This window comes from Lepeophtheirus salmonis, chromosome 3 (assembly GCF_016086655.4).
Source record: "Lepeophtheirus salmonis chromosome 3, UVic_Lsal_1.4, whole genome shotgun sequence".
Lineage (NCBI taxonomy): Eukaryota > Metazoa > Arthropoda > Copepoda > Siphonostomatoida > Caligidae > Lepeophtheirus > Lepeophtheirus salmonis.
The window spans coordinates 19,649,046-19,662,176 of record NC_052133.2 but is presented as its reverse complement, the minus strand read 5'-3'; positions in this window follow the sequence as shown (position 1 = coordinate 19,662,176).

Genomic DNA, 13,131 nt, shown 5'->3' with positions numbered 1-13,131 from the left:
ATAACAAAAGTATTCTCATTGATCAAGTAATTCAAATTGTAACGTTATAACATTGCTAGGTAAAAATGTTTTTTATATCTAAACGTAGTCTTATTTTTTAATAATGTATAAAACTATACATTACCCATCCTAATATAATCGAAAGATAAAATCTTATTATTCAGACACATGCCCTCATACATATATATGCCATTTAATAATAATAGAATACATTACTTAGGTGCATATCTACTTGATATGACTTTCCCCTTTCTAATTTTATCATGATTGCTTTTCAATACTTTAATTAAGGAATATGTATGATGAAAATTATAAAAAAGATAACCGTGTTTGCATTTCTCATTCCTGCAAAAATCTAATATTAATACAAAAAAAGCACATAATAGCAAATAGGGGCAATATATATCATTAGATAGGTACTTATATACAATACATATTAGGATTACTCATTTCTCGGTAAATTGTTGTTGGGCGGTTTTTTTATTGATTTCGGGATATCGTTACTAGATAAATAATAAGATAATTGACGAAGAAATAATACATTTAAGATAGTCTTACCAGGGTCATCGTAAAATAAAAAAAGTCATAAAGAAATTCAACGAGTGGTGACAAAAGACAATATATTAAAAACTCCTTCCTCTCGGAACAATTCTATTAATTTATCACACGCAACTTGTAGTTATTATTAAAGTTTGGGTATGTCTATATAAACCTATAAAATTAATCTTGCACAGCCCCTGAAGAAGGTCAACGTCCCTTCTGATGATATCGACCATACTTGTGGATACGGGTCGACCTTTGCACCTTACAGCGTACATCATGGAGATGGCTCTGGTGAGAATTGAGTCCACTTTTAAGGAGTGAAGACCTCCAGGCGATATAGCAAACATCCAGTCTACTTTCGTTGGAATTAGACCAAACTCCTTTAGGATAATTTCCTCAACTTTCCTTCTGAATGGAGTTATCCTATCACACTCATAGAATATATGTAGCGAGGTCTCCCGCTCTTTACCACTAAAGGAGCATGTCCTCTTTTATTTGTTCTTTTTGGACTTGTTTGTAAAAAGGCTGGAAGTAGTGAGTCTGTATCTGAGCCTTTTTTTGACTCGGGTTGGTATACGGGTTCTTCATTATGATGTACCAGGAGTCTAACAAATGTTTTTCCCCTCTTCTCTAAGGCGTTGGATTATTCTATTTAAAACAAATATTTATAAACACAAAATCAACAAAATGTAAATACCACCCAGCTCCTTCAAACCCAAAATTATGTTGTGCTTTTTTTCCTAAATGACCTAAATCTATCCGTAGGTAGAAAACACATAAGACAATAGCCCCCACTAATACGTGTAAAACATGGAACCCCGTTAATAATAAAAAGTTTGAACCGTACACTCAATCCCAAATATTAAATCTGGCATCAAAATACTCTAGACCTTGTAAACAAGTGAAGTAAGCCCCTAATAAAACAGTAACTAACAACCTTAAAGCATGATTTTTATGATCCCCTTGCACCTGTGCGGACTTCAGGTAACCCTAACTCCCAACCTCAATAACATGATCGTGTTTAAAAAGGAATTCCCCTAGCTCTCAGACTGGCCCCCTCCAATTTCATCTTGGAACAAGGCTACTATGAAAATACTCCTAAAAAAAAACCTTGTTAAGAATAGAATTTCTTAACAAATTAAAAAAAATATATACCCCATCTAAAACCTACTTGAACTGCGCTTGAGTGTAAACCCTGATGAGCCCCTCTATAGAATAATACCTTTATATTGGATTGTAAAAATCTGGGAATTTTCATACAAAGAAATTTTCCATGGGAATTTTGGGCAATTTTAATTAAATTAATGCTAACCTGGGAGTTTTCAATGCTTAAGGGTAAAACATAAATATTTTTTATCATATTAGCAAGGCCGGTCATATATATTTTTTAAATGTATTTTTCTTTTAAAAAAAGAAGGTCATTCAAATTCAGGCTCCCACAAAAAAATTAACATTCAAACCTCAAACCCCCCAAACCTGATTAATATATAAAACAAACAAATTAATCTACAAAATATAAAAAATATGACTAAAAGTTGCAGGTTATGTAGGTGATACGATTGAATGTTTGTTAGATCTAGATTTAATGTACTTTTTAATCGGCTCCTTTATATTTTTAGTAGGCTACCTGCTACTTAAAGTCTCAAATACGAACCGACAAGAATGGTTAAAACTGTTATATGGAATTTCGTAACCCGATTCTTACATGCAATAAAAAAAACTTAGATAGTAACTGATGTACTAGCTATTATCATCGATCTATGTAGCAAATCATTTGCAAAGTATGAGTCGTAATAAGCTTTAAAAAGAGTGATTCTTCATATATTTTATTGTATTCAACGTTTAATTATTGAATTATACATATAACGTCAATTTCCCAGAGTAATTATGCGTCGGATATAAAATTTTTTTGCTTAAATAGTATAGAAGATAAGTTTCGAAGAAATCTTCAGTGTTACCTTCGTTTTTCATTAGCACCCTCATGCGTAACTACTCAATAGTTTTTATAAGTTTGTAAGGGTTCTTGTTTCACGAATGAAGGACTGATAATTTAGAGTTTAAAAAAGTAATATTTGTGATGACAGATGAGTACTTTAACCTTTAGAGCGCTCACTAATAATAAAAAAAAAATTATTTCCACATACCCCTGTTTATATTTATTCAAATCTTAAAATACACGGAAAATAAGAAGAAGAAAAAAAACAGAAAGAGTACTCTTTGTATACATGCGCAGGCCTACAATATTCCATAAAGACCCCAAAATCATGATTTCTTATATAAAAAATATTTATATGATTTACATATAGAGTGTGCCCTATATACACGTTCGATACTATGAGCAGTGCCTGCAATATTTCACAAAAAAAGACTACATTATTATTCCTTATATAAAAATACGTTTAAGATATACATCATATATAGGCACCCTGTGACTCTTTTATAAATATATTGATACATACAGACGGACAGACAAACTTTTTTTTTAAATGTAGCTTATTTTTGATGATAGAAGGAGGAATGATTGATAAATCCCATATTTAATTATTTCATAATATATGAAATAATTAAATATAGGACTTCCCAATGGTGTAAAAACCCCAAAAATCCCGTAATTCTGATAAATAAGACATTAATGCTATAAATACATTTATGCATCTATGTAACTATTGAAACGAGATAATGCTTCATTAAGGCAATTATTTTGATCCATGAATTACAAAAAGTATATAAATTGCTGTTAGTCAAATGGAATATCTATGTATGTACATTATACTGTTTCAGAATTGCAATCACTAAAGAAATTTAAATGAAGCACCGTATTTTCCCATTATTTGGGCCAATCTTAGTTAATGGAGGTAAATACTATTTCTAAGATGTTGATTTTAATGTAATGCTTTGAGTTTTAAGATTTAGGCTTGTAATTTATGGAAATACCCTTTCTGATTTCAGAAACTTTGCATATTTACTAAATTTGTTGACTGATAGTTAAAGTTCTTACACAAGTTTCAGATTTGACTCAAATTGTATGATTGCTATTTTATAAAAAAAAATTAATAAGGGAAATCATTTTACCGTAAAAATGTCCATAAAGTTCAGTTTCCAGTATAACTCCTATCTGAACGTCAACTGTACTTCTTAATACAAAGTCCAACTGCTAATAATATTTCTGGGTCGTTCATACAGGAGTGTAAGAAAAAAATAACCAAAATAAAAGAAAATAATATAAAAAGAATGATAAAAGGAGAGAGGATATCAATATCTAAGCTATATTTAAATATACAAATTTTATTTATCCTTTCTTCCATCCACATCTTGGTCCGTCCATTCTCTCGAACCGAGTTCCATCAACTGTGAAACATCCGAGAACATAGACCGAAGGTTTCATATATTTCTCAAAGCCCCTTTTCCTTACATCAGATCGCGTAGAAAATTGAAAGGACACTCACAATTCAACTTTTTATTTATTTAGAATTTGAATGCCGGCTCAACCTCTTTATGAACATCTAGCTTCACCCCGTAATCTGGGAAAATACTTCTCTTCACGACCTCCCAAATATCTTGAACTTTTAAGTAATTGTGTAATTTATGTTTACTTGTTTCAGTTTCTAACCCACAAAAGGAGCAAACTCTCTTTATTGGATCTTAGAGTGATTTACTTCTTAATAATGAGATGGTGAACATTTGATACTGGAACCATTGGAACCTATAAGAAGGGATGTTTCGGTGTAGTCTTTGATGTTGTTCTCCTAGGTGTTAAAACCTTGCTCCAAAGGTACACGTAGATTCATTGATCTCTTCATCACTTATTAAACGTGCATTGCAATGTATGGGTTTGTTCAGACCAAGAATAGGGAGGAATAACGACATCATAGATGTCCAGGATCTATCTATTTTCTTGAGTAGTTGAATCACTTTTGTTGACTCCTTTTAGCTGAGTGAGTTTGATTTTTATTCTGGACGCGCAAAAATCTTGACTCAGACATAGACGTTTTTACCAGGAGAAATTTACACTGTTGACAGTAAAACGTAGGCTCTGGAGCCTTCTGACCTTCATGACCAATGTCAGAAGGTGGCACAGGGTCCTTGTTCATGAGAAAAATCCCAAGTTGCCCTTCACAGCCCTCCTGATGGTTCTAGAAGCCACGGAAAAGCTGTTGTCTAGGCGATTCATTGTTTTGGTGTGATCCTTCGAGATCTTCTTCTTTAAGCTGGACAGCAACTCCGGAACTCTCTTTAAATTGTGCCATCCACTTCCTGATTTCCTAGAGAGGTCTTCTGCATCATTATTCAATCTTGGCCACTTCGAAAACCAGGCTCATGGAGCACTTCTCATTTTCCATAATCCTGGCCACCTCAACCTTAGCATGTAAGACATCAAGAGATGCGCTACCTTTTGGCTTCTTGCTCACTCATGATGACAAAATGTTTATTATAGTCTATTTATGCATAAAAAATGGTTGAACCAGAATGTAGAAAATAATCACTAAACCCTCCTATATTAAAAAGAAAATTAACATTAATGAACAGTCCACGTTTTGCTAAACAATCCTGTTGTATTTTCCAAACTTTTTGGTATATTGTGACTCCAATTCTGAAACAGTCTAATGTACATTACATATAATGTGTACACCATATAGAAATATATCAAAAGCTATATGAAATTATGTGAGTTTTAAAACAATTATTTGATAGATTGATGTATCGTTGCATCAAAGTTTTTTCCTCAGGGATCTACAATTTAGATTGTACATACCTATTTATTATACATATGGAAAGAACATATATTGCAATTTATATACAATATATATGTAATACACAATTATCGTCAAATTGTAAACATATTATGTATCATAATTTATAGCAATATAATATAAATAATGTCAGTCCCATTAATTTATAAAATTGAAGCATCGATTAATTAATTATATATTGACCTATTTATCTGTAAATAATATATCTATGGGCTTTATGTGTATGATACGGTTCTAGGAAGATTGCACTCAGGAAAATTGTCATTAGTAGAAAATTGCCATCATTAGAATATGACCATCTGCAGAAAATTGCCTGCAATTATACCATATATTTACTTATTCATCTATCAAAATGTCCCATCTAGAGATTGGTCTAACTCATTTAAGAATCCGTTGATAGCTGTCCCATCTAAATAAAAACAGTTGAACATGGATAGAAAATAACTTTGAACTCACTCTCATATGTATTGTACCGTGTGAAGAGGATTTCTCTCCCGAAAATTGCAATCTATGGAAAATTCGACGCAATTATATAGTGATGCATCTACCATTGTGCCCAATCTACGAATCTACAATGTCATTCAGCTAAATCCAGACCATTTTTAACTACATTCTGAACAATAAGGAAAGCATTTAAATCAGCTATTTCAATTTTAAAGTGAGAAATTGATCTTTATCTTTAAGTTAGTTACACAACATTTAATTCAAAGATGTAAGAGACACGGAGGAACACCATCATCGAATTTGCTTGAGAGGAGGATACCCCAGCGTACATCTAGAGGATGCTCAGATACCCAAAGAGCTCAGTCTATGAATTTTAAAAACCCTTGGAATGAGGAGAGGGCGTATAAGAGAAAAGCCTACAAGTCCCAGACTGATAAAGAAAGCACTCTCATATTCATCGTAGGCCTAAAACGATCCTTGAAGTCATCTTCTGGTACTCCAATTAACCATCTTACCAAAAAGCAACAAATAAAGTGTGCAATAGACTCCAAGAGTATAAAAACTGAACTGAGGATGAAGTCATACCGCCTCTATGATAGACATATCCTTACAGGAAAATGAAGGTCACCTGGCCTGGCAACAGAAGAAAATTACTGAACGGTTGGAAGTCCCAAGCTTACCAAATCATTTTTTATTGGATGAAAAAAAAATAGACTGTTGACATATCCTACAACATCCAGAACGACAGATGGTTGGCCACAGAGAGATCTAATACCCTCAATGTCTTTAAAACCAAGTTTCTGGTCAGCATCATGATCCCTGGGGTCATTGGGAAGAACAGGAGTGTCATGCCTCCCCCCAACTTACTTGAGATAAAAGAGAAGGTGCGTGCCGACAGGTACTATCAATTCCTGACTGACCAAGTGATACCTTGGATGAAAGCTGATGCCAATGGTGTCGAGTTCCTATTTCAACAAGACTCGGCCCATTCTCACAGGACCTGCAAGACCCAAAAAACTTGCTAACACTTGAATAAACTTGCCAATAAAATTTCGAACCTCTATTTAGTTCCCTTATTGATCAGAATTGAGTTATAAGCCGTCCGGATTTACCTGAACGATTCTGTATTTGTCTAATCCATCTATGGATTCGTTGATAGTTTTTCCATGTGTTGATGGGATTTTTGTAGATAACAAGAAGAAGGCAGTAGAGAGACCTATGATATTACTCAATTGTTAACATCAGTTGCCTTTTAAATGATTTTGGAGGGAGAAAATGTATCACTATTAATGAAAGGAGAATAATCAACATTTACAATAGCATTATTGCAGCTATTTAAACATATAAGAGAAAATGGAAGAGATTGATTTACTAGAAAGATGCTAGAAAGAAAGAAGGGAATTCAATATTTACAAGAAAAAATGAAATTATATACGTATAGATATATAGGAATGGAATTTCAGAAGGATTTTTTGAAACTGAAAAATATTCAAATTCGACAAATTTCAAAAACCTAATTTGATTGGGAAAAACTAATTATGGATTCGTAATTAGAGCACCATGTACTAATATAATTGGAATTTTGAAAAATGTTATTGCATAGGGTTATCAGTTAGGTGCAGAAAAATTATTTTACATATTTAATTTTTTTTTAAATCCTATATTTTCCATAATTTTATGGAGAAAATTGTACATTTTGTGTCCTTAGTAAAAATTTTTTTGCAGTTTAGTTTGTGAAAAATAATTTTATGACTATATTAGTTCAGCTTGATATGCCCAGTCTACCCAACCAGTGCAGCCCGCCTTATTTCACTCTTCACTTAAGCTATAAAACCAAGTGTGGCAATCAATTTTTGCCCAAAGTTATGCTAATACTTTTTGTCTACTAGGGGGGTGCTGAAGATACCATTAATTACTCTGTAAATATGCATTTATCCTTTTTTATTGAATTCAATAGATTAATTCAGAAAAGGAATGCAAAAATTATTTTTTAGAGGAAATTATAAATTACAAAATTTCACCTATTCACAACATATTTTGCTAAAAATCTTAAAATATTTTTCACAAACCTAGTAATCTGCAAAAATAATTCTTCGGATTCTAAAAAAGGAAAGGAAATAAGTAGTAACATGTAATTTGTTTTAAAAAAAAATCCAATATTAGTTATCTTGACAATTGCAGACTGTTTGATTTTGAAATCTTTTATGTCACTATAATGTTAGAAAACACTATCTATGGAACGAGAGAGATCTTATCATTGTCTCTTATGGCTAAAGCCTCTTTGATGGTTGGTATGAGTAAAAGAGTGTTAAAAGTAGAGAGCCTTGAGCATCCATACCTACTAAATGTGAACCTTAAGTTTGCTAAAAATACTACTTATTCCTTTAAATCAACATTTTATCGCCAATACTATTTAGTAAGCTCCTCAAACATTAAATCAGAATATATGCAATTATTTATTATTATTTAGTCATTTTTAATCCAGGTTTATTTATTTTTTTGCTTAAAAGTCCTTCCTTTCTTTTTCCTTTCGAATTCTTGAATTATTCTTTGTTTCAATGTGAGGACTGAGGCCATGGAGATACAATTTATAGAGTGCATAGGCTGAGCCACAGGAAGGGTCATTTTTTGAAGTCGAAGGTTAGTTGACCAAAACAATTGAAAATATAGTAATGAAAAAATGTAAAAAAAATTGATGGCGTAATTATTATAATCACGTAATAAAATATGATTCATTTTTCGGGTTTTTCTTTTTTTACTCAGTTCACCTGTCGAGTTATAAAAAAAGCACGTTCACAAACGGAAGGTTAAATGAGAATTGACTGTAAGGATGATCACAAAGTACAATTCGTCATTGCTTGAGCTGAGCCTTGGGCATGGTAAGAGACGCACAAGGCTTCTTTTCTTTCTTCTTGACTTCTTCAGAGATGAATACTTGTCAGAAATGATATTTGACTTCATGAAGATTCTTCTTTGTGAATGAGTGAGAAGGAGAAGCTATATTCTTTAACCAAATGCAAAGTGACCGAGTCTTGTCTGAATTAATACGCTTCTTAAACCGATACTTGTCTTATTTCAGACTATGACGAGTCCCAAAAAAGGGATCTTTCCTATTAAGCACATCGTCTATCACTGGAAGGAAACGTTGGAGGTTACTCGTGATAAGGAGGAAATATAGTTGTAGAGACACTGGGCACACTAGTAGCATCTTCCTGAGAAATTTGTGAGCCTGTCATAATAGTTGACTAATTTCATTATTATAGCTTATAGATATATTATAATTTCTGAGGACAAAAATGTTTGGTTTTTTTGAAAATCTGTAGAAATTGAAGATTTTAAATTAGTTGGATAATTATTTTTTTTATTATTATATAACTTGAATGACTGACTCTTCTTCCTGATGATCATAAAACAAAAATGATAGTTTCAATATACTATCCCTAAGCTAAATCTGTAATTTATTAAAAAACAAGATTTTTAAGCACTTTTGTCGATAAAGCAATACGTTTACAACACTAGAAGGTAATAAAAAAAGTCACATTTTCTTCTGCTTAATGACTTTTATGAACTTTTTGAACCAAAAAGTTGTCAAACTCCTCAACTCCAGGATTCCAAAATTCATGTACCAAACGTATAAGTTTAAAAGAAGTGTTAAAAAAATACAGGAAGACAAATTTTATTCATTTTTGTATGGATCTGCTTACCCATTTAAAAAAATGATTTTTATAATTATTTAAAGTAGAACTACTCTAGTACAGAAATAAGCAAATTTCTGTTTTTTATGGAGTGCTTGATCATTTATATTTTATTTAATCTAAGTAACGCCCAACTTTATAATTGAAACGCACAATTTATTTAATTTCATTAAAAGTAATGAAGATGTCTTGGCAAAAAGTTTCATTAGCTTTTCATTCCTTAGTTTCTTTCATAATTAAGTGAACAAATAAAGAAACTTTCTTAATTATAATTTGCTAAAATTAATTAATTAATTTATAATAATAACACAAGTAAATTAGATTTGTAGATCCAAATACTCAAAACTTAGTGCTAAGATAATTTTTTTTTGATAGAAATGATTTAAATTAGTGTTAGATTTCATTTATAACTATCGATTTCGATTAATTAAATTTTAAGTTAAGTCGCACTTGAGTTCATAAGACAAAAAAAAAATTTGATTAATGAATTGATCAAATCACAGTTCAACAATTAAGTAGGTTTAACTTTTTCAATAAAACAGTTAAAAATCACTAAACCTTTACATGAGAAAATAAACATTATTACATGATATACACTTGGATCCTCTTAAGTATAAATAAAGGCAGAAAATAATGATGTAATCTTGATTCACGGTTGAGACAAGAAAAAGTAGAAGTGCCTTACGTAATGATCGCTTTCGGGCTCATCCATCAGTCCATGATTCTCCTCCGACCCCCCTCCGACATATTCTAAAACAGATGAACTCACAATTTCCTACACATAATGAGGCTTACCATCTTTTTTAATTATCCTCCTCCAATGTGCTAATTGTCCAGATGTCTCAAAAAGTCGAAATACCTCTCCTCCTACTAAAACAATACGTTCTTTCGCTTTGCTTCACCTGACGAAATTATTTTCTTTTTATTCAAAGGTTGCAATATTTGAATTTCAATTTTCTGTTGTCACTCTCCTCAATTTCGAGATAGAAAGAGTAAAGGCTGTTGACACTTGAGCTGATTTGGACCTAAGTTTCATCAAAAACAGCTGTAAAACGTTCAGGGGCAAGCTGGAACAGATTTTTGCCAACAATTGTGGATGGACTGAGTGAAAACGGTCTGTTTTAATCTAGATTGAAGGCAATTGAATTAAATAATAAGGCCTATTTCAAATTAATATATTGTTTGTTTAGCTCCTAGATACACCCCACCAGACCGGAACTCAATCCGGTATCAGCTGGTAGAGGTTCATCTATCTAACTTGATTATTACAAGAAATAAAATTACATGGCATATTAAAAATCCTTAATAGTTGCTCCTTCACTGTTCTTTTATTTTCCACCGACCACATAGAAAGTTCAGTCATTTCGTCCATTGTATCGATATTTAAGACATTGGACTCCGTAGAGAGGTTGTTTCATTGGACTGCTTAAAGTTCAACAACCTCGTTCAATGTACCGTTTTTCTTCTTTTTGACTTCCTATACACCTTGAACCTTTTTTTCCGTTGTTTTGCTTGGAATTTTTTTTGTCTTGTCCTGATTAATACTATTAAAATCAGTATTATCCTTGAGTGTAACTTTTTTCTATTCCTCGTTACTTTGATCCTTTTTCTTTTCACATTATTGTTGCGTCCCCTCAATTATAGAGTCTTCACCAATCTTGATTTAAGTTATTATATATTATCCACACTAAACCCGAATATGTCTTTTTAAACGAACAAACCTAAAAATATATTTTTTTAAACTAAATTTTGAATAACTTTAAAATTAAGTTTTTTTTCCGGATGGTGTACTTTAAAATAATAATAATCCCTTAGCCTTTGGTGACTGAACTCTACAGTACAGTATTCCATATCCTTTACAAAAATGAACTATATCGGACAAATATCATTTTTTGGTAAAGGTTTATTACATCTAAAATATAAACTATTGAACAAGTTTGGAAAAAATGATAGAATGATTCGCCATTTCCTTTTGATTATCTTGCATTAGCAGCAACATTTTTTCTTCATCCAGTAAAAAAAAATTGTATTTTTTATATAGGTAAGAATATAAAGGGAAGTATTGGAACACAAAGCAATTAGTATTGAATAGTCATAAAGCAAGAATCAACTTATTATAAATTAGCTTAACATTGGAAATTTTCACTTTTTTTATATTTATGAACAATTATGCCCATGTTTAAATTTAAAAATTATGATTATTTTATAGATAATTCATAATAATTTTAATATAATAGGAGAAGTATTAAATGTTTTGGCAATAAAATTAACATAGGTAGAATTATGCAATGATTCAGATCAAATATGCGACGTTTTTTTGAATACCTTTTGCCAATTTCGAAAGCAATTTCATAATTCCGGTATTGAAGAAGTTTCTTACCTATTGGTAATAAACTTGGTCACCTCATGTTTACAAGTCTATATTGAGGCCAGTTTTTTAGCATCAAGTAAATTTTGGCCAGGTCTGGACTATACGATGAGCGCAATAGAGTCGCCCATCCAAGCTCGAGTCGTTAAAGACGTGTTTAACCAGACGTTGTTTTGATAGAATTCAACACCCTTTCTATTGGCCAATTCTGACCAGCTACAATGTGGTCAATAGTTGACAATATAAGAGCAATTGAGTGTTTCGCCGGATGGAATATATCATATTAGATTATTCCTTTCCAATCCCACAAAACACAAAGCTTAAGTTTTTAGACTGTTAATCTGGGCTTGGCGATCATTCGAGTTGCTTCAACGTTCTCTGACCGCCATCTTTTCCGGCTTTTGTTCTGTATATGATCCATTTTTTTATCGCTAGTCACCATACCCTTCAAAAATAGATCAATTTCGTTACGTTAAAGCAAAGAATCACAAACATAGAATTGATCATAAAGGTTATTTTACGTCAATTCCTTTGGCACCTATACATGGAGTTTTTTTCTTCAGACAAGCCTAATGCAAATGATACCAAACGATTTTCTGACCAATATTTAGTTCCTAGGCAATAGAATAAGTACTCATATGTCTGTACAACTCGACGATTTCTGTTATTTTAACGACATGCTCCGCCTTCTGACCTAGGTAGTAATGATACTGAAGAATGTATCGAATTATCCCTTTTTTTTACTTCTATTTTGGATATAGCTAACTAATGACTTATAGCAAAAAATGCTCAGAACTTTTTTCTTAAACTTTGTCATATTAAGCACAGACTCAAAAATGAGTCCTCCAAAGACAAACAAATTTAATAATTAAGTTGAACTTAATTTCTTTATTTATAGGGTATAGAAGAGGCTAATTTTATCATATTCTGGTCATTTAAGAAATTATTTGAATAAGAAGGGGTAATATTTATTCATTATCAGGATATTTGAAGAAAGTGATATCTTTGGGTTATTTTTTAGTCAGTTGTGAGTCCAAGCGTCAAAGTTAAGATAGCCAAAAAATTAACTTTTTTCAATTTTATATACTAGAAAGCGATTTTTTGAGTTTCAATACCAGTTTCAGAACAGAATACATAAATATTTCGATTATTTATGTAAATGGGGAATCTTTTTCTATCTTTTTGGTTGAATATTTTTTTCATTGCCTCACCAACGAAGTTGAAAAGAGGTTATGTTTTTGCCACTGCTAATTTTTTTTATTTGTTAGTCACAAGGATTACGGCAAAAAGTTACAGATTGAATTTGATAAAATTGGGTACGAAGCTAATA